Here is a 21241-nt window from a genome sequence, read left to right as displayed (position 1 = left end):
CCTCGCACTCTCATCTTGCATTTCCTGGATGTCCTGGGACACATCCTGGGTGCCCCACAACCGCTGGAGGACTGGTGAATTGAACAAAGAGGAAAGGATAAAGATAATGTGCTGCCCCCAATTCATTTTTTCTATAAGACTGCTGGGAAGAAGCCACACATACGTAAAATTATTCACCACGATCAAGTGGGATTCATCCCAGGGATGTAAGGTTGGTTCAACATACGCAAATCAATAAATGTGATACACCATATTAATAAAATCAAACACAAGGACCATATGATCATCTCTATAGATGCTGAAAAAGCATGTTCACTATTGGGGAATAGAAATGCTACTGATTTTTGTGTGTTGATTTTGTATCCTGCTACTGTGCTGAAATCATTTATCACCTCCAATAGTTTTTTGTAGAGGCCTTAGGCTGTTCGATATATAGGATCATATCATCTGCAAACACGGACAGTTTGATTTCACCTTTTCCAATCTGGATGCCCTTTACTTCCTTCTCTTCTCTGATTGCTCTGGCTAATACTTCCAACACTATGTTGAATAGGAGTGGTGAGAGTGGGCATCCTTGTCTAGTTCCTGTTCTTAAATGAAAAGCTTTCAGCTTTTCCCCATTCAGGATGATATTGGCACTGGGTTTATCATATATGGCTTTGATTATGTTCAGATACTTTCCGTCCATACCTAACTTATAGAGGGTCTTTGTCATGAATGAGTGTTGCTTTTTCAGCATCTATAGAGATGATCATATGGTCCCTGTGTTTGATTTTATTAATATGGTGTATCACATTTATTGATTTGCGTATGTTGAACCAACCTTGCATCCCTGGGATGAATCCCACTCGATCGTGGTGAATAATTTTACATATGTGTTGCTGTATTCTGTTTGCTAGTATTTTAGTGAGGATTTTTGCATCTATATTCATCAAGGATATCGGCATGTAGTTTTCTTTTTTGGTTATATCTTTACCTGGTTTTGGTATCAGGATGATGTTTGCTTCATAGAATGAGTTTGGGAGATTTGCGTCTGTTTCAATCTTTTGGAATAGTTTGTAAAGAATCTCTTTGAATGTTTGGTAAAATTCTGCTGTGAATCCATCTGGTCCTGGGCTTTTCTTTGTTGGGAGCCTTCTGATAACAGCTTCAATCTCCTTTATTGTTATTGGTCTGCTCAAATTTTCTACGTCTTCGTGGTTCAGTTTTGGGAGCTTGTGTGTGTCCAGAAATCTATCCATTTCCTCCAGATTTTCAAATTTGTTGGTGTATAGTTGTTTATAGTAGTCTCGAATGATTCCTTGTATTTCAGATGAATCAGTTGTAATATCTCCTTTTTTATTTCTAATTTTTGTTATTTGAATCTTCTCTCTTCTTTTTTTTCTTAGCCTTGCTAATGGTTTGTCAATTTTATTTCTCTTTTCAAAGAACCAACTTTTTGATTGATTGATCTTTTGTATTCTTAGTTGGATTTCAATTTCTTTAATTTCTGCTCTGATCTTAATGATTTCTTTCCGCCTGATAACTTTAGGTTTGGACTGTTCTTCTTTTTCTAGATCTTTTAGGTGAAGTGTTAGGTTGTTCACTTGCTATCTTTATATTCTTCTGAGGTGAGCATTTATTTTCTTTTTTAAGTGGTCTGAAAATTTATTTATTTATTTATTTATTTATTTATTGTGGGGGTTTCCTGCCTGCATTTATTTTATTTTTATTTTTATTTTTTTAAAAATTTTATTTTGTCGATATACATTGTGGCTGATTATTGTTGCCCATCACAAAAACCTCCCTCCCTCCTCCCTCCCCCCCCTCCCCCCACCAATGTCCCCTGTGTTTGCTTGTCGTATCAACTTCAAGTAATTGTGGTTGTTATATCGTCTCCCCCTGCCCCCCCGGTTTTTTTTCTGTGTGTCTGTGTGTGTGTGAATTAATATATAAATTTTTAGCTCCCAACAATAAGTGAGAACATGTGGTATTTCTCTTTCTGTGCCTGACTTGTTTCACTTAATATAGTTCTCTCTAGGTCCATCCATGTTGTTGCAAATGGCAGTATTTCATTCTTTTTTATAGCTGAGTAGTATTCCATTGTGTAGATGTACCACATTTTCCGTATCCACTCATCTGATGATGGACATTTGGGCTGGTTCCAACTCTTGGCTATTGCAAAGAGTGCTGCGATGAACATTGGGGAACAGGTATATCTTCGACTTGATGATTTCCATTCCTCTGGGTATATTCCCAGCAGTGGGATAGCTGGGTCGTATGGCAGATCTATCTGCAATTGTTTGAGGAATCTCCATACCATTTTCCATAGAGGCTGCACCATTTTGCAGTCCCACCAACAATGGATGAGAGTTCCTTTTTCTCCGCAAACTCGCCAGCATTTATTGCTCAGTCTTTTGGATTTTAGCCATCCTAACTGGGGTGAGATGGTATTTCAGTGTGGTTTTGATTTGCATTTCCCGGATGCTGAGTGATGTTGACCATTTTTTCATATGTCTGTTGGCCATTTGTATATCTTCCTTAGAGAAATGCCTACTTAGCTCTTTTGCCCATTTTTTAATTGGGTTGCTTGTTTTCTTCTTGTAAAGTCGTTTGTGTTCCTTATATATTCTGGATATTAATCCTTTGTCAGATGTATATTTTGCAAATATTTTCTCCCACTCTGTTGGTTGTCTTTTAATTCTGTTAATTGTTTCTTTTGCTGTGCAGAAGCTTTTTAGTTTGATATAATCCCATTTGTTTATTTTTCCTTTGGTTGCCCGTGCTTTTGGGGTCGTATTCATGAAGTCTGTGTCCAGTCCTATTTCCTGAAGTGTTTCTCCTATGTTGTCTTTAAGAAGTTTTATGGTTTCAGGGTGTATATTTAAATCCTTAATCCATTTTGAGTTGATTTTAGTATATGGATCTAGTTTCATTCTCTTGCATATGGATATTCAATTATCCCAGCACCTTTGCTAAAGAGGCAGTCCCTTCCCCAGTGAATAGGCTTGGTGCCTTTGTCAAAGATCAGATGGCAGTAAGTGTGTGGGTTGATTTCTGGATTCTCTATTCTATTCCATTGATCAGTGTGTCTGTTTTGATGCCAGTACCATACTGTTTTGGTTATTATAGCTTTGTATTATGGCTTAAAGTCAGGTAGTGTTATGCCTTCAGCTTTATTTTTTTTGCTCAGCATTGCTTTGGCTATGCGTGGTCTTTTATTATTCCATATAAATGTCTGAATTGTTCTTTCCATTTCTGAGAAAAATGTCATTGGAATTTTGATGGGGATTGCATTGAATTTGTATATCACTTTGGGTAGTATGGACATTTTCACTATGTTGATTCTTCCAATCCAAGAGCATGGGATATCTTTCCAACTTCTTGTATCCTCTCTAATTTCTCTCAGTAGTGGTTGTAGTTCTCATTATAGAGATTTTTCACCTCCTTGGTTAACTCAATTCCTAAGTATTTTATTTTCTGGGTGGCTACTGTAAATGGGCAGGCTTTCTTGATTTCTTGTTCTGCATGTTCACTATTGGAGAAATGAAATGCTACTGATTTTTGTGTGTTGATTTTGTATCCTGCTACTGTGCTGAAATCATTTATCAATTCCAAAAGTTTTTTTGTAGAGGTTTTAGTCTGTTCGGTATATAGGATCATGTCATCTGCAAACAGGGACAGTTTGACTTCCTCTTTTCCAATCTGGATGCCCTTTATTTCCTTCTCTTCTCTGATTGCTCTGGCTAGTACTTCCAACACTATGTTGAATAGGAGTGGTGAGAGTGGGCATCCTTGTCTAGTTCCTGTTCTTAAAGGAAAAGCTTTCAGCTTTTCCCCATTCAGGATGATATTGGCAGTGGGTTTGTCAGATATGGCTTTAATTATGTTGAGATACTTTCCCTCTATACCTAACTTATAGAGGGTCTTTGTCATGAATGAGTGCTGAATTTTATCAAATGCTTTTTCAGCATCTATAGAGATGATCATATGGTCCTTGTGTTTGACTTTATTAATATGGTGTATCACATTTATTGATTTGCGTATTTTTTTTTTTTTTTAAAGATGACCGGTAAGGGGATCTCAACCCTTGGCTTGGTGTTTTCAGCAAAACGCTCAGCCAGTGAGCAAACCAGCCATCCCTATATAGGATCCGAACCCATGGCCTTGGTGTTATCAGCACCGCACTCTACCGAGGGAGCCACGGGCCGGCCTTGATTTGCGTATGTTGAACCAACCTTGCATCCCTGGGATGAATCCCACTCAATCGTGGTGAATAATTTTACGTATCTGTTGCTGTATTCTGTTTGCTAGTATTTTAGTGAGGATTTTTGCATCTATATTCATCAAGGATATCGGCATGTAGTTTTCTTTTTTGGTTATATCTTTACCTGGTTTTGGTATCAGGATGATGTTTGCTTCATAGAATGAGTTTGGGAGATTTGCATCTGTTTCAATCTTTTGGAATAGTTTGTAAAGAATCGGTGTCAATTCCTCTTTGATCTTTGGTAAAATTCTGCTGTGAATCCATCTGGTCCTGGGCTTTTCTTTGTTGGGAGCCTTCTGATAACAGCTTCAATCTCCTTTATTGTTATTGGTCTGTTCAAATTTTCTACGTCTTCATGGTTCAGTTTTGGGAGCTTGTGTGTTTCCAGAAATCTATCCATTTCCTCCAGATTTTCAAATTTGTTGGCATATAGTTGTTTATAGTAGTCTCGAATGATTCCTTGTATTTCAGATGAATCAGTTGTAATATCGCCTTTTTCATTTCTAATTTTTGTTATTTGAGTCTTCTTTTTTTTGTTAGCCATGCTAATGGTTTGTCAATTTTATTTATCTTTCCAAAAAACCAACTTTCAATTCATTGATCTTTTGTATTGTTTTTTTGATTTCAATTTCATTCAGTTCTGCTCTGATCTTAATGATTTCTTTCCATCTGCTAATTTTAGGTTTGGATTGTTCTTGTTTTTCTAGTTCTTTAAGGTGAAGTGTTAGGGTGTTCACTTGCCATCTTTCCATTCTTCTGAGGTGAGCATTTAATGCAATAAATTTCCCCCTTAATACTGCTTTTGCAGTATCCCACAGGTTTTGGTATGATGTATCATTATTTTCATTAGGTTCAATAAATTTTTTGGTTTCCTGCTTGATTTCTTCTTGGACTCATATTTCATTAAGTAGAATGCTGTTTAATTTCCATGTGTTTTTATAGTTTCCAGAATTTCGTTCATTGTTAATTTCTAGTTTTAATCCATTGTGGTCTGAGAAAATACATGGGATTATTCCAACTTTTTTGAATTTTTTGAGACTTGATTTGTGACCTAATATATGATCTATCCTGGAGAATGATCCATGTGCTGATGAGAAGAGTGAATATTCTGAGGTTGTTGGATGGAATGTTCTGTAGATATCTGCCACTTCCTACTGGTCTAGAGTATTGTTTCGATCTTGTGTTTCTCTACTGATTCTTTGCCTTGATGATCTGTCTAATATTGACAGTGGGTTGTTCAGGTCCCCTGCAATTGTGCTATTAGTGTCTATTTTCTTCTTTAGGTCTAATAGAGTTTGTTTTATAAATCTGGCTGCTCCAACATTGGGTGCGTACATATTTATGATTGTTATGTCTTCTTGATGGATCAGTCCTTTTATCATTAAGTAGTGTCCCTCATTGTCTCTTTTTATGGTTTTTAGTTTAAAGTCTATTTTGTCAGATATAAGAATAGCTACTCCAGCTCGTTTTTCTTTTCTGTTTGCATGGTAAATCTTTTTCCATCCTTTCACTCTTAGTCTATGTGAATCTTTATGGGTGAGGTGGGTCTCTTGAAGGCAGCATATATTTGGGTCCTCCTTTTTAATCCAGTCAGCCAGTCTGTGTCTTTTGATTGGGGAACTTAAGCCTTTTACATTAAGAGTTGTTATTGAAAGGTGTTGATTTATTCCTAGCATTTTATTGATTGTTGTTTGGTTGTCTTAGGTGTCTTTTGTTCCTTGCCTTCTGATTTACTGTTTGTTTTCTGTATTTGTTGGTTCTTTGGGTTGTAGACAGCCTTTTTGTTTGTTTTCTCTTAATGAATGCCATTTTTATTATACTAGTGGGTTTAGATTTTTCTTGGGTTTTTATGGCAGTGGTAGTTATTTTTCAGGAACCAAACCCAGTACTCCCTTGAGAATTTCTTGTAAGGGTGGTCGTGTGGTAGTGAACTCCCACAGTTTTTATTTGCCTGAGAAATATACTATTTGCCCTTCATTTCGGAAGGATAGCCTTGCAGGGTAGAGTATTCTTGGCTGACAATCTCTGTCTTTTAGTATTTTGAATATATTATCCCATTCATTTCTGGCTTTTAGGGTTTGTGATGTTATCCTGATTTGGGCTCCCTTATAGGTGATTTGACGCTTCTCTCTTGCAGCTTTTAAGATTCTCTCTTTGTCTTTGAGTTTTGCCAATTTGACTATAACATGTCTTGGAGAAGACCTTTTTGGGTTGAATACATTTGGAGATTGTTGAGCTTCCTGGATCTGAAGATCTGTGATTTTTCCTGTACCTGAGAAGTTTTCTCCCACTATTTTGTTGAATATGTTTTCAATGCAATCTCCTTTTTCCTCCCCTTCTGGAATACCCATGACTTGGATATTTGATCGCTTAAGGTTGTCTGATATCTCTCTCTGATTTTCTTCAATGCCTTTGATTCTTTTTTCTTTTTTTTTTGTCTGCTTGTGTTATTTCATACAGCCCATCTTCAAGTTCAGAGGTTCTCTCTTCAACTTCCACAAGCCTGCTGGTTAAACTCTCCATTGTGTTTTTTATTTCGCTGAATGAATTCTTCAGTTCGGCAAGTTCTGCTACATTTTTTTTCAGGGCATTGATTTCCTTGTACATTTCCTCTTTCAGGTCCTGTATACTTTTCCTCGTTTCATCATGATGTCTAGCTGAGTTTTCTTGTATCTCATTCAGTTTCCTTAGAATTAGCACTCGAAATTCCTCATCAGTCATTTCAAGGGCTTCTTGTTCTATAGGATCTAGAGTTTGAGATTTATTATCTTTGGGTGGTGTACTTTCTTGATTTTTTGTATTTCTGATATCTTTTCTTGGATGTTTATTCATTGTGGCAGGGGGTTTCACAGTCCACAGGTTTAACACTATTGTCTGACTAAGATGTTGCTAGGGTTGCCAATTTGGTATGGCTACCTCAGTGACTACTCCGTTGGCTACTAGTGCCTTGCATGTGTGGTTGCCTCGGGTCTTGGGCCTCTCCTGGGAGCCATCTCTCTGGTCAGCTTGGACTCTGCCTGGCTGCTGGGTGATGGGGTGGTACCGCAGGGTGTCGCTCCTGCCGCTGCTGCTTACCCTGCTGCTGCCACTGCTCACGCCACTGCCGCAGGCTCTACTGCCGCTGCTTCCCCTGTTCCCACCGTTGCTGCCGCTACTGCTGGTGCTGCTTCCCCAACTAAGAGGGTATTTATTAGGGGAATTAGCTCACGTGATTATGAGGAAAAGTCCCATGATAGGCCGTTTGAAAACTGGTTGCCAGTAGTGGCTCAGTCCAAGTCCAAAGGCATCAAAATCAGGACTCCTTGGTGTAAGTCAATTTCAGAGCTGGAGAAGTCCAAAGCCTGGTCTGGGGCAAATCTCTCTCTCTCTTCTTTTTTTGGTTTTGGCTGATCTAATTCACAGACTCCTTCTGAAGCATCTGGTTTTCGAATGTCTACCCTTTTCAATCTGTTGCCACTGCTGTTGACCCTTTCAGTAAATGCCATTGCTGCCAGTCAGCGGGAAGTGGCAAGAGCATTCATCTTCCAGACCCTTCATCCTCCAGTCCCGGTCATGCGCTCTCCTCACCTCTGCCTTCCCCTGAGCTGTTCCAGTGGGGAAAGGGCGCACGTCAGCCTAGAGCTCAGCAGCGGCTGGAGCGGGGCTCAGCACCAGAGCTGAGGAGGCGAGATTGCAGCTCAGGCCTGAATGCGCGCAGGCGGAAGCCGAGTGTGCAGGGGCCGTGCATGCTGGTCGGCTCACTGGCTCACTCCGTACAGCCACTTTGGAAGACAGTTTGGTGGTTTCTTACAAAACTACACTAACTCTTACCCTATGATCCAGCAATCTCATTCCTTGGTATTTACCCCCAAAAGATGAAAACTTATATCCACATAAAAACCTGCATATGAACGTTTATAACAGCTTTAGATGTTGTAGATTGAATTATGTCCCCCCCAACTCACTGAGGCTTAATTATGTCCCCCAACTTTTATGTATTGGAAACTTAGCCCCCACTGTGACTGTTAAGAGGGTAGGAAATCCTATTATGATAATTGAAAGGTGGAGCCTTGAAGAGGTGATTGGATTGTAGGATCATGCAGTAGTGAATGGATTAAAAAAGGTGGTTAGGGGAGTGGTTCTGAGAGCTTTAAAAGAAGAGAATAGTTTGCCTTGCTCTCTCTGCTTCCACCGTCTTGTAATGTGAGACCCCTGGGTTGCTGTCACCATCACCAGATGGACTTTGGACTTCCCAGCCTCAGAAACAGTAAGCAATAAATTTTGTTTTCTTTATAAATCAACCAGTTCCATGTACTTTGTTATAAGCAACATAAACAGACTAATACAGATGTCATTCAGTAGGTGAATGGATAAATAAACTGTGGTTTATTCAGACAATGAAATATTATTCAGCAATTAAAAAAAGAAAAGCTATCATCCCTCCAAAAGACATGGAGGAACTTTAAATGCATATTACTAAGTGAAAGAAGCCCATATGAAAAGGCTACATACTGTCTGATTCCAACTATATGACATTTCAACTGTTCAACATTCTGAAAAAAAGGCAAAACTATGGAGACAGTAAAAAAAAATCAGTGGTTGCCAGGGTTAAGGAGGAGGGAGAGATGAACAGCTGGAACAGGAACGGAGAGAATTATTTAGAGCAGTGAAACTATTGCACATGATATTATAATAGTGGATATATGTCATTATACATTTGTCCAAACTCATACAGTGAGCACAACCAAGAGTAAACTCTAATGTAAACTATGCATTTTGGATGATAATGATGTGTCAGTGGAGTTTCATCAGTTCTAACAAACATACCACTCTGGGTCATTGGTGTTGATAGTGAGAGAGGATGTGCATGTGGAGGCAGGCAGAACATGCAAACTGTACCTGCCTCTCAATTTTGCTGTAAACATAAACCTCCCTAAAAATCAAGTCTATTGGGCTGGCTGGTTAGCTCACTTGGTTGGAGCATGGTGCTGATAACACCAAGGTCAAGGATTTGGATCCTCTTACTGAACAGGTGCTCCCCCACTTCTCCCCCCAAATCAATTCTATTTAGAAAGAAAAAAAGTCAATGAATTTAAGATGTGGCATGCTTCTCCAACCATCCTGCAATTATCTGGGGCAGAGCAGGTGCTGGTGGTGAAAGACTTTTCAACATGTCAGCCATTCAGAAGATTCTTAGTTTCTGAGTCCCAATCTCACTCATCCCCTAAAGCCATTTCTCCACCATCTTAAGCAGCCAGTATTACTGATGAGAATGGTTTAAATTATTTGTTTCTTTGTACGTGAGGGAAATAAAGTGAGAATCACTTGTTCCTCTTTGCCACTAAATTCTTTTTGTTGTTGTTGTTTTGTTTTGTTTTGCTTTTCACAGTTGTGCAGGATACTAACATTAGTAAAGCATGTGTATTTCACAGGGCCTTAAGCTCTAGCTTAGTAGGGTCACAGCCCTTAGTTTTAGTAGGGCCAAAGCCCTGTAGTTTAAGGAATAGCCTAACTTTTTAGAATTACACATAGATTTTGGGACCAGCCTGTGGCTCACTTGGGAGAGTGTGGTGCTGATAATACCAAGGCCACGGGTTTGGATCCTATCTAGGGATGGCCGGTTCGCTCACTGGCTGAGCGTGGTGCTGACAATGCCAAGCCAAGGGTTAAGATCCCCTTGCTGGTCATCTTTAAAAAAAAAAAAAGAGAGAGAGAATTACACATAGAAATGCTAGTTTGAGAAAAACAGAAAACTTTCCCAGGACTAAAGTCTCTGTCGTAGATAAAAAAAAAAAAGGTAACACAGCAAAAGTGATTGCTCTAAGGGCAGTCATCCTTGGTGCAGTGAAACCTCATGATGGGAAAGTATATGAGCTAAAAGCTTCAAGGTTAATGGTTGGGGGATATTCCGCATCTTGCCTTCAGTTGTTTCTTTAAGTTTCTTGGGGAATTAAGTGTTGCCATGATGATTATCTCATTGTTTCTTTTTGTACTTCACATAGCCTAGTTTTTTGACTCCTCTATAACTTTTTTGCCTGGACAATAAAAACTGAGAGAAAACCTGATTCAGGGTTATTCCTTGGATCTTTTTCTCTTGAAGGAATTCCTCCTGGGATTAACACCTTCAGGCCTCCCACTGCTCTGGAGAAATGGGCTTTGAGTAATCCTTTGCATCTCCATCACCCTGGGAGAGGTGACAAAGGTTAGTCAAGTGAAGCAGTGGGAATGGAGAAGGAACAAAAATGTGTAACTGGTTGTGGTCAATTAGTTGTAAACACCATTGCACTTGGACCAGCACCACTAAATTCTTGACTCCTTATATGCAGGAACTGACAAGGTTTTCACTCTTGTCAAAAACCAGTATTTAATGAAGAGTCTGGCATTGAGAAGGAAACCAGACTATAAACAAAGTACAGTTTAGTCATTAGGAGTCTTCCATCCTGTCAGGCATACTCAATATTCTTGCTACATAAACTATATTAACATTTCATTTGGAATAGTAAATGAGCTGGAGGGAAAAACAACAAAACTGCAAGACTGGTCTGGATAAGTTATTTGTTGCCCTCTCGTGTCCAGTTTTAGAAAATACAGCCTCTCCCCTCCACACTCAAGAATTCCAACTTTCCTTTAACTGAGAGCTTTTTTATATTCTAAGAAACACGCTGTTTCTCTACACTCTCACACAGAACACTTTTGACACCAGAAGTGTGGGTTTTTCCCACACTGACCAATTCTCTGACACCAGCTGGGTACCCTACAGTTCAACTCAGTACCGACAGCAATCTGGAATTAACATCAGATCCCACAAGTTAAAGGCTCTGCCCCACAATACTCTTCCACCTCAGATGCCATTTGAAAGTCCAGGCCTCCAGTACTTCTGACTGACCAGTTATAAATTAGGGGTTCCTATGACCACCCCCCCACTTCTTTGGGTTCCACAATTTGCTAGAACAGCTCACAGAACTCAGGAAAACACGTTCTTTGCCAGTTTATTATATGGGATACTAAAACAGGTAGATGAGCAGTGAGATGAAGAGATATATGGGGCAAGGTCCGAGAGGGCCCTGAGCACAGTTGCTACTGTTCCTGTGAAGTCGGGTTGCTCCACTCTCCTGGCAAGTAGATGCAGTTCACCTACCTGGAAGCCTACTAGGTCTTATTGTTCAAGAATTTTATAGAGATTTATCTCCAGCCCCCTCCCCACTTCCTGGAGGCTGTTGGGTGGGGCTGAAATTTCCAATCCTCTAATCACTTGATCTTGGTGTACAACTCCAACCTGAGGCTATCTAGGGACTCCATCCTAAGTCATTCTGTTAGCATAAACTCAGGTGTGATTATTATGCAAGAGCAGGGGCTTCTTATGAATTACAAAAGACACTCCCATCACTCAAGAAATTCCATGGATTTTAGGAGCCAGGAACCAGAGACAAAGACTAAATGTATTTCTCATTATACCTTATTTATTCAGTATATCTTTTTTTGTATGTGTGTGCTCTGCTGACCAGTAGGGGGATCTGAACCCTTGACCTTGGTGTTACCAACACCAGCTCTACCAAGTGAATTAACCGGACAGCCCAATTCAGTATATTTTTTTGATTTACAGGATATGTGAGCCCTTGCACTTGGTTTTGGTCATACAATGGTGAACAAAGCATCTGTCCTCAATGAGTCCGCATTATAGCAGAGACATTCAGGAAAATAATCCAAAGGAGATTTTACCCAAACTGAGTTATAAATGATAAGTAGAAATTAGTCAGATGAACATAATGATTTCAAAGTGGGAAATTAAGGGTTGTGGTGGAGATGTTCCAGATAGAATATAGCATACACAATGGCTTAGAAGCAGGAGAGAGCTTGGAACTTTCAATGAACTGCAAGTAATTCAGTGTGGCTGCAAAGCAAGGTACAAAAGTTTTGGAGTGGGTAAGTTGGAACACTGATGATGCAAGACAAAAATATTATGAATAGCCATGTGTGCGGTGCTAAGGAGTTTCATCCAGATGCTAACGATAATGAGAGGTCTTTATGGTCTTTAAACCAGGGAGTGACTTAATCAGATTAGTGCTAACGAGATTAGCTGCTTTGTATTGGGAATAATAGGTAGAAAAGCACAGGAACTGGGAGATCAGCTAAGACTCTGCTAGAGCAGTGGACTGAACTAAGTGGTGATACAAAGAATAGAGAGAATGGATGGATGTGAAAGATATCAAGGAAGTAGGCTCATCCCAATTTTGGTGACAAAAGTGTGTGTGTGTGTGTGTGTGTGTGTGTGTGTGTGTGTGTTGTTGGAACTCAAGGTGAGGGAAACAGAGAAATTGAGGACTGAGGATAATTCATTTCTTTCTTCTTTTTTTTTTTTAAGATAACCGGTAAGGGGATCTTAACCCTTGACTTGGTGTTGTCAGCACCACGCTCTCCTAAGCGAGCTAACCAGCCATCCCTACATAGGGATCCGAACCCGTGCCCTTTGTGTTATCAGCACCACACTCTCCCAAGTGAGCCATGGGCCGGCCCTCCAATTCTTTCTCAAAGATTATTTTTAGTGCCATTCACCACCATCCTACCCCGCAACCTCCCACTTTTTAAAAATGATTTCCTGTTCTAAAAGTCATGGGCAAAAGATGGAACCAGTGTTGCATGGTCCCAAAACTGCTCTCTCCCTAAGCTATCTTTGGACTTTATTTGGTGGTTGATGGCATTTGGATGTGTTGTCCCCTCCAAAACTCATGTGGAAATTTGATCTCCAATATGGCAGTGTTGGAAACTGATTGAGTCATGGGGGTGGATCCCTCATGAATGGATTAATGCTCTCCCTGGGAGAGGGGGGATTAATGAGTGAGTTCTCACACTATTAGTTCCCGTGAGAGCTTGTTGCTTAAAAAGACCCTGGCACCTCCTCTTGCTTCTCTCTTTTGCTTCCTCTCCCCATGTGATCTGCTTGTACCCACTGGCTCCCTGCCACTTTCCGCCATGAGTAGAAGCAGACTGAGGCCCATGCCAGATGCAGCTGTTCCAGAATCGTAAGCCAAATAAACCTCTCTCCTTTATAAATTACCCAGTCTCAGGTATTTCTGTTATAGCAACACAAAACGGACTAACACATTGGTTAATGGAGAAGTGAAATCAACTTGACTGCAAGGACTTCGTATTACCGTAGATGTCATGATTAAAATTGCTTCCCCTAATGTACTGATGATTCAGATGTGCAGCTAGGTTTGAAAACTGCTGGAACAGAGAAATAGTAACCTGCCTAAGAATTCTCATTCTTCAGAATGCGAGGATCAGTATTTCAATCTGATATTTAATACTGGATAATCCTAGAAAGACTTTTCTAGAAGAGCTCTCAGAAGTTATTTTATCCACTTCTGCTTCCAGGTAGGGAAGCAACTAAATTTCATTTAGCCAATTTCCTCTTGCTCTGCTGTTCATGAGCAGGAAAAACATGCCTGAATTTACTATGATTCTCTATAGAGACTATTCTATTTTTTTCCCATTCTCCCTCTCTTTTTCCATCCCTTTAATGCTTGGTTTATTATGCTCCTATTTGGACCTCCCTATTTTTTGTGTTGGGCTTCACCAGAGTGCTGGGATGAGAAATTTGCTTGCAGAAGACTCTACTCTGTGCATCGGCCAGTCAAGCAATGTGTTCATCAGCTGTGCTTCACCAGGTAAGAGACGCCCAAATGCACAGAGTGCACCTTCCATGATAGTGTTTTTGTGTCAGTAACTATGTAATGGACACCCACTATGGAACTGTAATCTTTGTTTTTTATTTTCTATTTTTTATTTATTTTATTTTATTTATTTTATTTTATTTTTAAAAAGATGACTGGTAAGGGGATCTTAACCCTTGACTTGGTGTTGTCAGCACCACGCTCTCCCAAGTGAGCTAATTGGCCATCCCTATATAGAGATCTACACCTGTGGCCTTGGTGTTATCAGCACCACACTCTGCCAAGTGAGCCATGGGCCGGCCCCGGAACTGTAATCTTTGATGGGGCAGAAGTTTGTAGCATAACCCTGCTAGCTATTCCTAAAGGTGTCAGTTAGAAACTGGAGACTGGGTTGAGGTACACAGAAAAAAGCTGACTAACAGACGCCAGAAGGTAAGTTTAGGTGAGGGACAGAGAAAGGAGAGTCATGAGGAAAACGCTGGTATGTTGAAGTTATTGCCAGACGGAAAGAAGCTGAAGCAAAAGACTCTGAAGGCAGAAAATAGTGGGAAGGAATATTCAGCTTGACTCTAGGTGAAGTGTGCAAAGTTACGAAGAGTAATTAATACCATTCCATCCCCTCCCTTCCACTGGGGGAGGGAAGAAGTTTGAAATGCTTAAAGAAATCCAGATGGGGGAGATCCAGGCTAGTTCTCTTTCTCAAGGCTTTTTTCTTTTTTTTAAAATCTCTTTCCTTGACCATGACATTGGGGCTATGGCAGTTTACGACGTATGTACATTATCAACAATGAGATCTGCTCCCGTCTTGTCTGTAAGGAGCATGAAGTTATGAAAGGTAAGATGATGTCTGGGGTTTAGTGGAGAGGGACAATTATGAGAGCAGTAAATAGGGACAAAAAGCTCATGAACCCAAGTCCAGTTTTGGAGAACGAGTTCAGGCTGCCCCCTTAACTTCCACCAGCCCCTGCTGGAACATACCCCAAATAAACAATCTAAGTAAAGCAGTATGCTTAATGCACAAACACAATCTTAAGAAAAGTTCTCCTGAATCCCTTTCCAACTAGATATTAACCTCCCAACCTCTCCTATAGAGATAGATTTTTGAAGTGCTGGCTGTTTTAAAGATCATTCACTGGGGTTCTAGGGTAAAGACCAAGTCAGCCATTATAGACAACAGACTCTACTAGTCAGCAGCTACGTTCATAACTCTAAAAAGAAAACACATGCACACATCCACACACACTAATTTGGAGACAGTAAGGTTTAGATAGGCTGATACGTGAAAAACAGATGAGATATTTAGCAATTGGCTACTTTATAACCAGTTCACCAATTCCAGGAACAATTGGCATTGCTTATTGTGAAATTTCAGAGGTAGAGGAAGGTAGAAAGATGTTAAAAGAACAATTACAAAAGCCCAGTGTGATTATAGACCTTGCATAGTAGAAAAAACGGTACTTCTCACTTTCCCCATGGCTAGCCCCAAACGATGGCTGTGGTTAGTGAAGACACCACCGACACAGCCGCTTCTGACTCAGCAGCCTGCTTTGCACCGAGTTCCTGAGTCAGAGCAGTAGTTAACTTCGCAGAAGGAAACTTGCTACCTGCCCCCATTGGCTCTGTGCAAGCCACCTCAAGCACCTTGAGATTGAGGATGAGTATCTGGGACTCTAGGCACTTTCAAGTACCTCAAGGGATTTACTAAAGTTAGCTATTGGCACATAGTAAACACCTAAGTGTGTACCGAACGACTGGACCTCATCTTTGTATTTCATAGATCCATGATTAGCAGAATCGGGAGCTAGGTATGTAGAGGAAATGAACATTCACTGGCCACCTGGGCTGGGTGCTTTGCATGCATTATTTCATTTCAATACTCACAAATATACTGTTGAGGCAGGTTATTTTAATGCTTATTTTACCAAAAGAGATAGTGAGGTTCATAAAAGTTAAGAAACTTTCTAGTAAGTGGTAAACAACTCGTAAGATGGCAGAGCTGGGGGTTTCACCCATATCTTTTCAACATTTTCTACTACACCACACTGCGAAGTCTTCTCCTTCCCTTAAAAACAAGAGCCCTTGCTGTCTTCCTGCATTCTCCTGCAGTCATGCTCTGCTTCTCTTCTAGATGAACTCTGCCGTCAGATGGCCGGTCTGCCTCCAAGGCGACTCCGTTGTTCCAACTACTTCAGACTTCCTCCCTGTGAAAACTGAATTTGCAGAGACCCAATGGTCTGTGATCAAAGAAGAGGAAAGACGAAAGAAAGTGTGGGAGGTGAAAGGAAAGAGGAGTAATTCTTGTCCAGCTAGTGTCAGCGACCCCAGAGACATTAGTATTTCTGAAACCAATCCCTTTGCAATGTCCTGCTTTCGCCCCTTCACCCAGGCTGATAACATTTATCTCATTTTTCAATGCTACTTAAAATACAAAGTCTATACTATTGCATGGTTTTGAGGCTTCCCAATATCATAGACATAGTGGATAAATGATGACCATGTGGCTTCACACTTGATCTTAGCCTTTCAAAAGCTGAGAAGCAATGACCATATGGCTTATATGCAAACATTTCTACACACGATTTCAGGGGAAAATAAACTTTCAGTTAATAATCTTTACTATTGAATCTGTCTGATGTAGAGCTTAGGGTGAAAAAAGCTAAATTGTCCATTTTGGCTAGCCGTAGAAGTCCATTTATTTTCCTTTCAAGAGTTTCCTATATTAACTCCCCATCATTTAAATGTTCTGCTTTACTTTTTTTTTTTTAAAGATGACAGGTAAGGGGATCTTAACCCTTGACTTGGTGATGTCAGCACCACGCTCTCCCAAGTGAGCTAACCGGCCATCCCTATATAGGGATCCGAACCTGCGGCCTTGGTGTTATCAGTACCACATTCCCTCAAGTGAGCCACGGGCCGGCCCTTGCTCTGCTTTACTCTTATTTTCACTATTTTGTTGGATTGTCCTAAAAATTTTCCTGGCAGGTCTTCTTTATGAGAAGGGTTATGGTAATTTTTGTAGTCCTAGAAGATTCTCCAACAGAGCGAAGAATTATACAATCCTACTAGCAATAAAAAAAAAAAAAGATTCAAAATGTTGTCTTCTGCTAAACTCAGAGGCTGGGGCTAAAGAGAGGGGACTGATTATGCCAGGTTGAGAAGCTGGACTCATAACTCCCTGTCCAGTTTTTCATGCAGCCATCCAGGCAGGAAGTAGAGCTGGAAAGTAAGTCTCTTTTACTTACTAATTTGTGGTAGTCCTGGGGGTAAGTCCACCCCACGAAGCAAATTAGACAACTGAACGTGAAACCGAACCACTGGCTGGAGTTTCCTCGTGTTGTTGCTACGCCTTTCATCCTCACCAGTCACCAAGTGCACCAGTGGAGATTACTGTGTGAATGGCTTCTGGAATATACCCTGATTTGGTGCCTAAGAAGTACATTCAGACCTGAATTTTAATAGGCAAGTAGAAAGTTTACCTCATGGTTAACATGAAACATTGAAAGAAACACATTTTTCAGACAACCACATTCTTATCTTGGCTCTAGCAGTAAACATGTAGCCTCAGACAAGTCATTTCCCTTCATTAAGTCCCGGTTTAATTTCCTTGTCTTTAAAATGAGAAGGTTAAATTTATCTTAGTTCTAAGGCTCCTTTTAATTTAATGATTCTCTAAATTTAAATGCATTATTCATATTTCCTGAAGCCTGGATGCAGTGTGATTCACAACAGCCACGTCTACTTTATCCTAAATGAGAACAGCAGTCCACAATGTAATAGAACAAAGCCCCATTATAATAAGTGAAAAATCATATATTATAGACCCTTCTCTCTAAACAACTCAATAACTTTCTATAAAAACCAATGAAATTCAAATAGGAACTAGGGGACAACCAGTTACAATGACAGTAGGGGTTGTATTCCTTTTACATTGCTGAGAAAATAGCTAAATGAAGATTGGATTCTTGCTGTTAGGAAACAATTTAGTTTAATGGGATTTGTACAACCGATTAAACAGAAATGCTACAAAATGCCCCAAAGCATGTAATCTCTCCTCCATACAGTCTCTAGAATCAAATATACTCCTATATAGACAGACATATTAAATGCATATTGTAGCCACTATAGAGAGCTCATATGCACAGAAGTTCTGAGAATCATTTTAAGGATCTCTTTATGAACTTGACCCTCCTACTACATATTGTGACATTCCCACCAGGCAGCACCTCAAGCTCAGTATTGTGTATATTGCAAAGTAAACATTTTAATGTAATTTTTCCAGCTTCTTTCTCAGAGTAAAGTGGCCTTTGGTCTGGTTATATCTTTTTCTTTTCTCTTTTATGTTTACAAAAAAAGACCTGAATTTATGCTTTTTGAAAACCAAGTACCAGTATTGCTCCAATTTGTCTATGCTACTATTCTATATTCTATCCTGCACTCCATAACTTTACCGCTGGTTCTCCAACATTCCAGATGTGGACCCCTTCTCTTTTCTGCCCCCTTCAGGTCCAACGATCACGCTAGGTGTAGTTTCATGCTTTACTTGCTTCTCTTTTGCGTGATTAAATTCCTTTGTTTGCCATTTCTCATTGCTCTTATGTTCTCTACACTTTTTTTTTTTTTTTTTGGGGGGGTGGCTGGCCAGGAAGGGGATCTGAAACCTTGACCTTGGTGTTAAAACACTGTGCTGTAACCAACTGAGCTAACAGACCAGCCTTCTCTGCACTTTTTAACAACTCCTGACATGTGAACCAACATTTCTAACTTGCTCTCAGCCTTATAAGTCTTCTTTAACCCCTGTCAATTTCCACTAAAAAAGGTCCCTGTCAGTTATTTCCGGTCCTGGTTATTTCACTCTGTGCTCTTTTCCCCACTGGCAAAATTCCATTCTCCTCCATTTGTCATTGCTGTGTCTGTATCCTTGCCCCATCGCAGGTCTCTGATGTTCGAGTTTTCTTTCCTTGTTCCTCCCCATGAAAGAATCTGCTGTTAGGCAAGGAGTTTATATTTTAATGAAAAGCAATTATCTAAACCAAAATAACATTGGAATTAAAAGGCATGGTAGAGATATCATTGTAGATTGAATGCCTTCCTGGTATTCTGAATAGATAGCAGCCTCCTCTGGCTACTCATAAGGTTCAGCCTTACTTTTTCTTCTTAAATTGGGTTGATCCTCCTCTGTGCCTACCTGTTTTCATGTTCCATGCTTGTGATTCAAGAAAATTCTCCTTTCTCCTTGAATGAACGAATTCTGGAAATTCGAGTGTTTACCATACTCATACTAAGGAGAGCTCCATGCACCCTTTCTCTTAGTGCTCTTTTGACTCACAGGCAGATGGTGCCAACTCCAGCTGGTCTCCCCTCTTCTGGGTTTTACTTTTGATGACATCAAATGATATATGTTGCCAGCCACAAGCTCCTCCCAACTTTGCTTCAGGGTGTTTGCGGCAAAGGTTGAATGTTGAACCAAATACTTCACACATGGTCAGAACGCAGGAGGAACTTGCACCTCTAAGGTTCCCCTTCCTTTGTACCGAAGCAGCTGTCACACAGTGAGGGAAGAAAGAGACCTGAGAAGAAACAGAGAAGATGGAAGAGATGGGGGATAATGCAACGAGAGGGTGACGACAGGTCCACACCAGGGCAGGGGAACCAGGAGGCTAGGAGATGGGAATTCTCGAACTCCAAATTCAAAAGGAATGTGGTGAAGGCGTCCTGAGAGACCTGGAAACTTCAGGTAGCATGGAAGGGCATCAGGAGCACAGTGGAGGAGAGGCAGGACTATCCTTGCAGTTTTGTCAGCCTCAGGAGGCCTTGGTCAAAAATGTAACACTGATAAAGTTAAAGTCCTGGTATCCTTGAGCATTTTCACCAACTAAACATCAGGGAAAGTGACTTGTTGAGTTTCTCTGTGATGGAGAGATAAACAGGTGGCCACAGGTTGCTGTTTTTTTTCTTTTTTTTTTTCTTTCTAAAAGCCAGTCAAGCTCGGCCAGAAGCAGCAGTCAGACGACAACTTCTGGGCAGAACTCAAGATGGAAAAAGCAAACATTTACATAAATAGAGTTGCAAAGCCCATGCTTCCTGTTGACATATCAGGCCTTTCTTTACCACAAACCCTCACTTTTTTTTTAATAGCTGATAATGGTTTTGTGTTTTTTTTCAATTTGTCCAATCACTTCAAGTAAGGTTCTAGTTTTCTCCTACCCCTGGGTCTTGTGGTTCTTTCCTGTCTCTGCTACTTTTCTCTTTCTTGTCCCTTTTATTTTCTGTATGTTTACCTGGCCTTACAGCTGTGCTGTATAACTTTATGGAATACATTGTTAAATTTATGTAACAATCTATAGGGATAGAATTCAAGATGATCTCATAAATTTGGGTAAGATTCACCTCTTCTCTCCACCCACCCCACACAAAAAAAGGAATAGATGAGCTCTGGGCAAGTATAAGAAAATTCTTTTAATGGAAAATAACCTGAATTATACTTCAGAAATTGGTGCATGTTGAGGTATCAACTGTGTCATTATTTCCTAATATATTGTTCTGTCCCAAATGGTCAACACAAGGAGTTATAATGAAGGGTAATAAGAATTGCACACAAAAAAAATCCTCTATTTGCATAAATCCATACATCCATCTATTCTTGAAAACAGATGAGATTATAGAGGGAAAGGAAATAAAAGTATTAATCAAAAAAAGCTTATGAATTAGAGTGCAGTCTAATAACACCAGGTTCATGGGTTCAGATCCTCATACTGGCCAGCTGCCAAAAAAAAAACCTTATAAAAATGTGTAACATTAACATCAAAATTCATAGGTGTTGAAAATAGAACTACTTAAAAAATGTTCACATAAAATCATGAATGATGGCTTCTTAATTGGTTAAGAGAAAGTAGTTTTCTGTAAGTTAATTTGTACCTTGATAAACAACTGGGCTCGTTCATGTTGCCACTTTGACAGAAACTGAGATAGAAAGTCTGACATGATGTAATCATTCTTAATTAAAGTACAGGTACTCATAAGAATAGCAACATATTCTAGTGAAATAGGGCAGGAATAATTTCTCTCTTGCCATGCGGAAACTAAAAATGCATTACTGGGACATCTAGACCCCAAATCAACATGGCTCTAAGTATAATAAGACCTACATTTATATCATCCTGTTCATTTTAATATAAAAGAATGGGTATTTGTTTCAGTGCCAGTCCAGATGGCACTCACCGGTTGTGTGATCCTAAGCAAACAGCTTCTCAACTCTAAACTGGTGGCAATAAACTTGCCCTAAGGGTGGTTTGAGGATTAACATGATCATGCATTCAAAAGGCTTAGAGGCTTAGCACTTGTA

General features: G+C 40.0%; 1 pseudogene; it reads left to right on the top strand.

Annotated features, from left to right (window-relative positions):
- The first annotated feature begins 7798 nt into the window (after window positions 1–7798).
- LOC134391862 (microfibrillar-associated protein 5-like) lies at window positions 7799–16560 on the top strand (annotated as a pseudogene).
- The last annotated feature ends 4681 nt before the right edge of the window (window positions 16561–21241 follow it).

Source organism: Cynocephalus volans, chromosome 12 (genome assembly GCF_027409185.1).
Source record: "Cynocephalus volans isolate mCynVol1 chromosome 12, mCynVol1.pri, whole genome shotgun sequence".
Taxonomy (NCBI): domain Eukaryota; kingdom Metazoa; phylum Chordata; class Mammalia; order Dermoptera; family Cynocephalidae; genus Cynocephalus; species Cynocephalus volans.
Note: the sequence above shows the minus strand (reverse complement) of the source record. Positions and strands in the feature narration are given on the sequence as shown.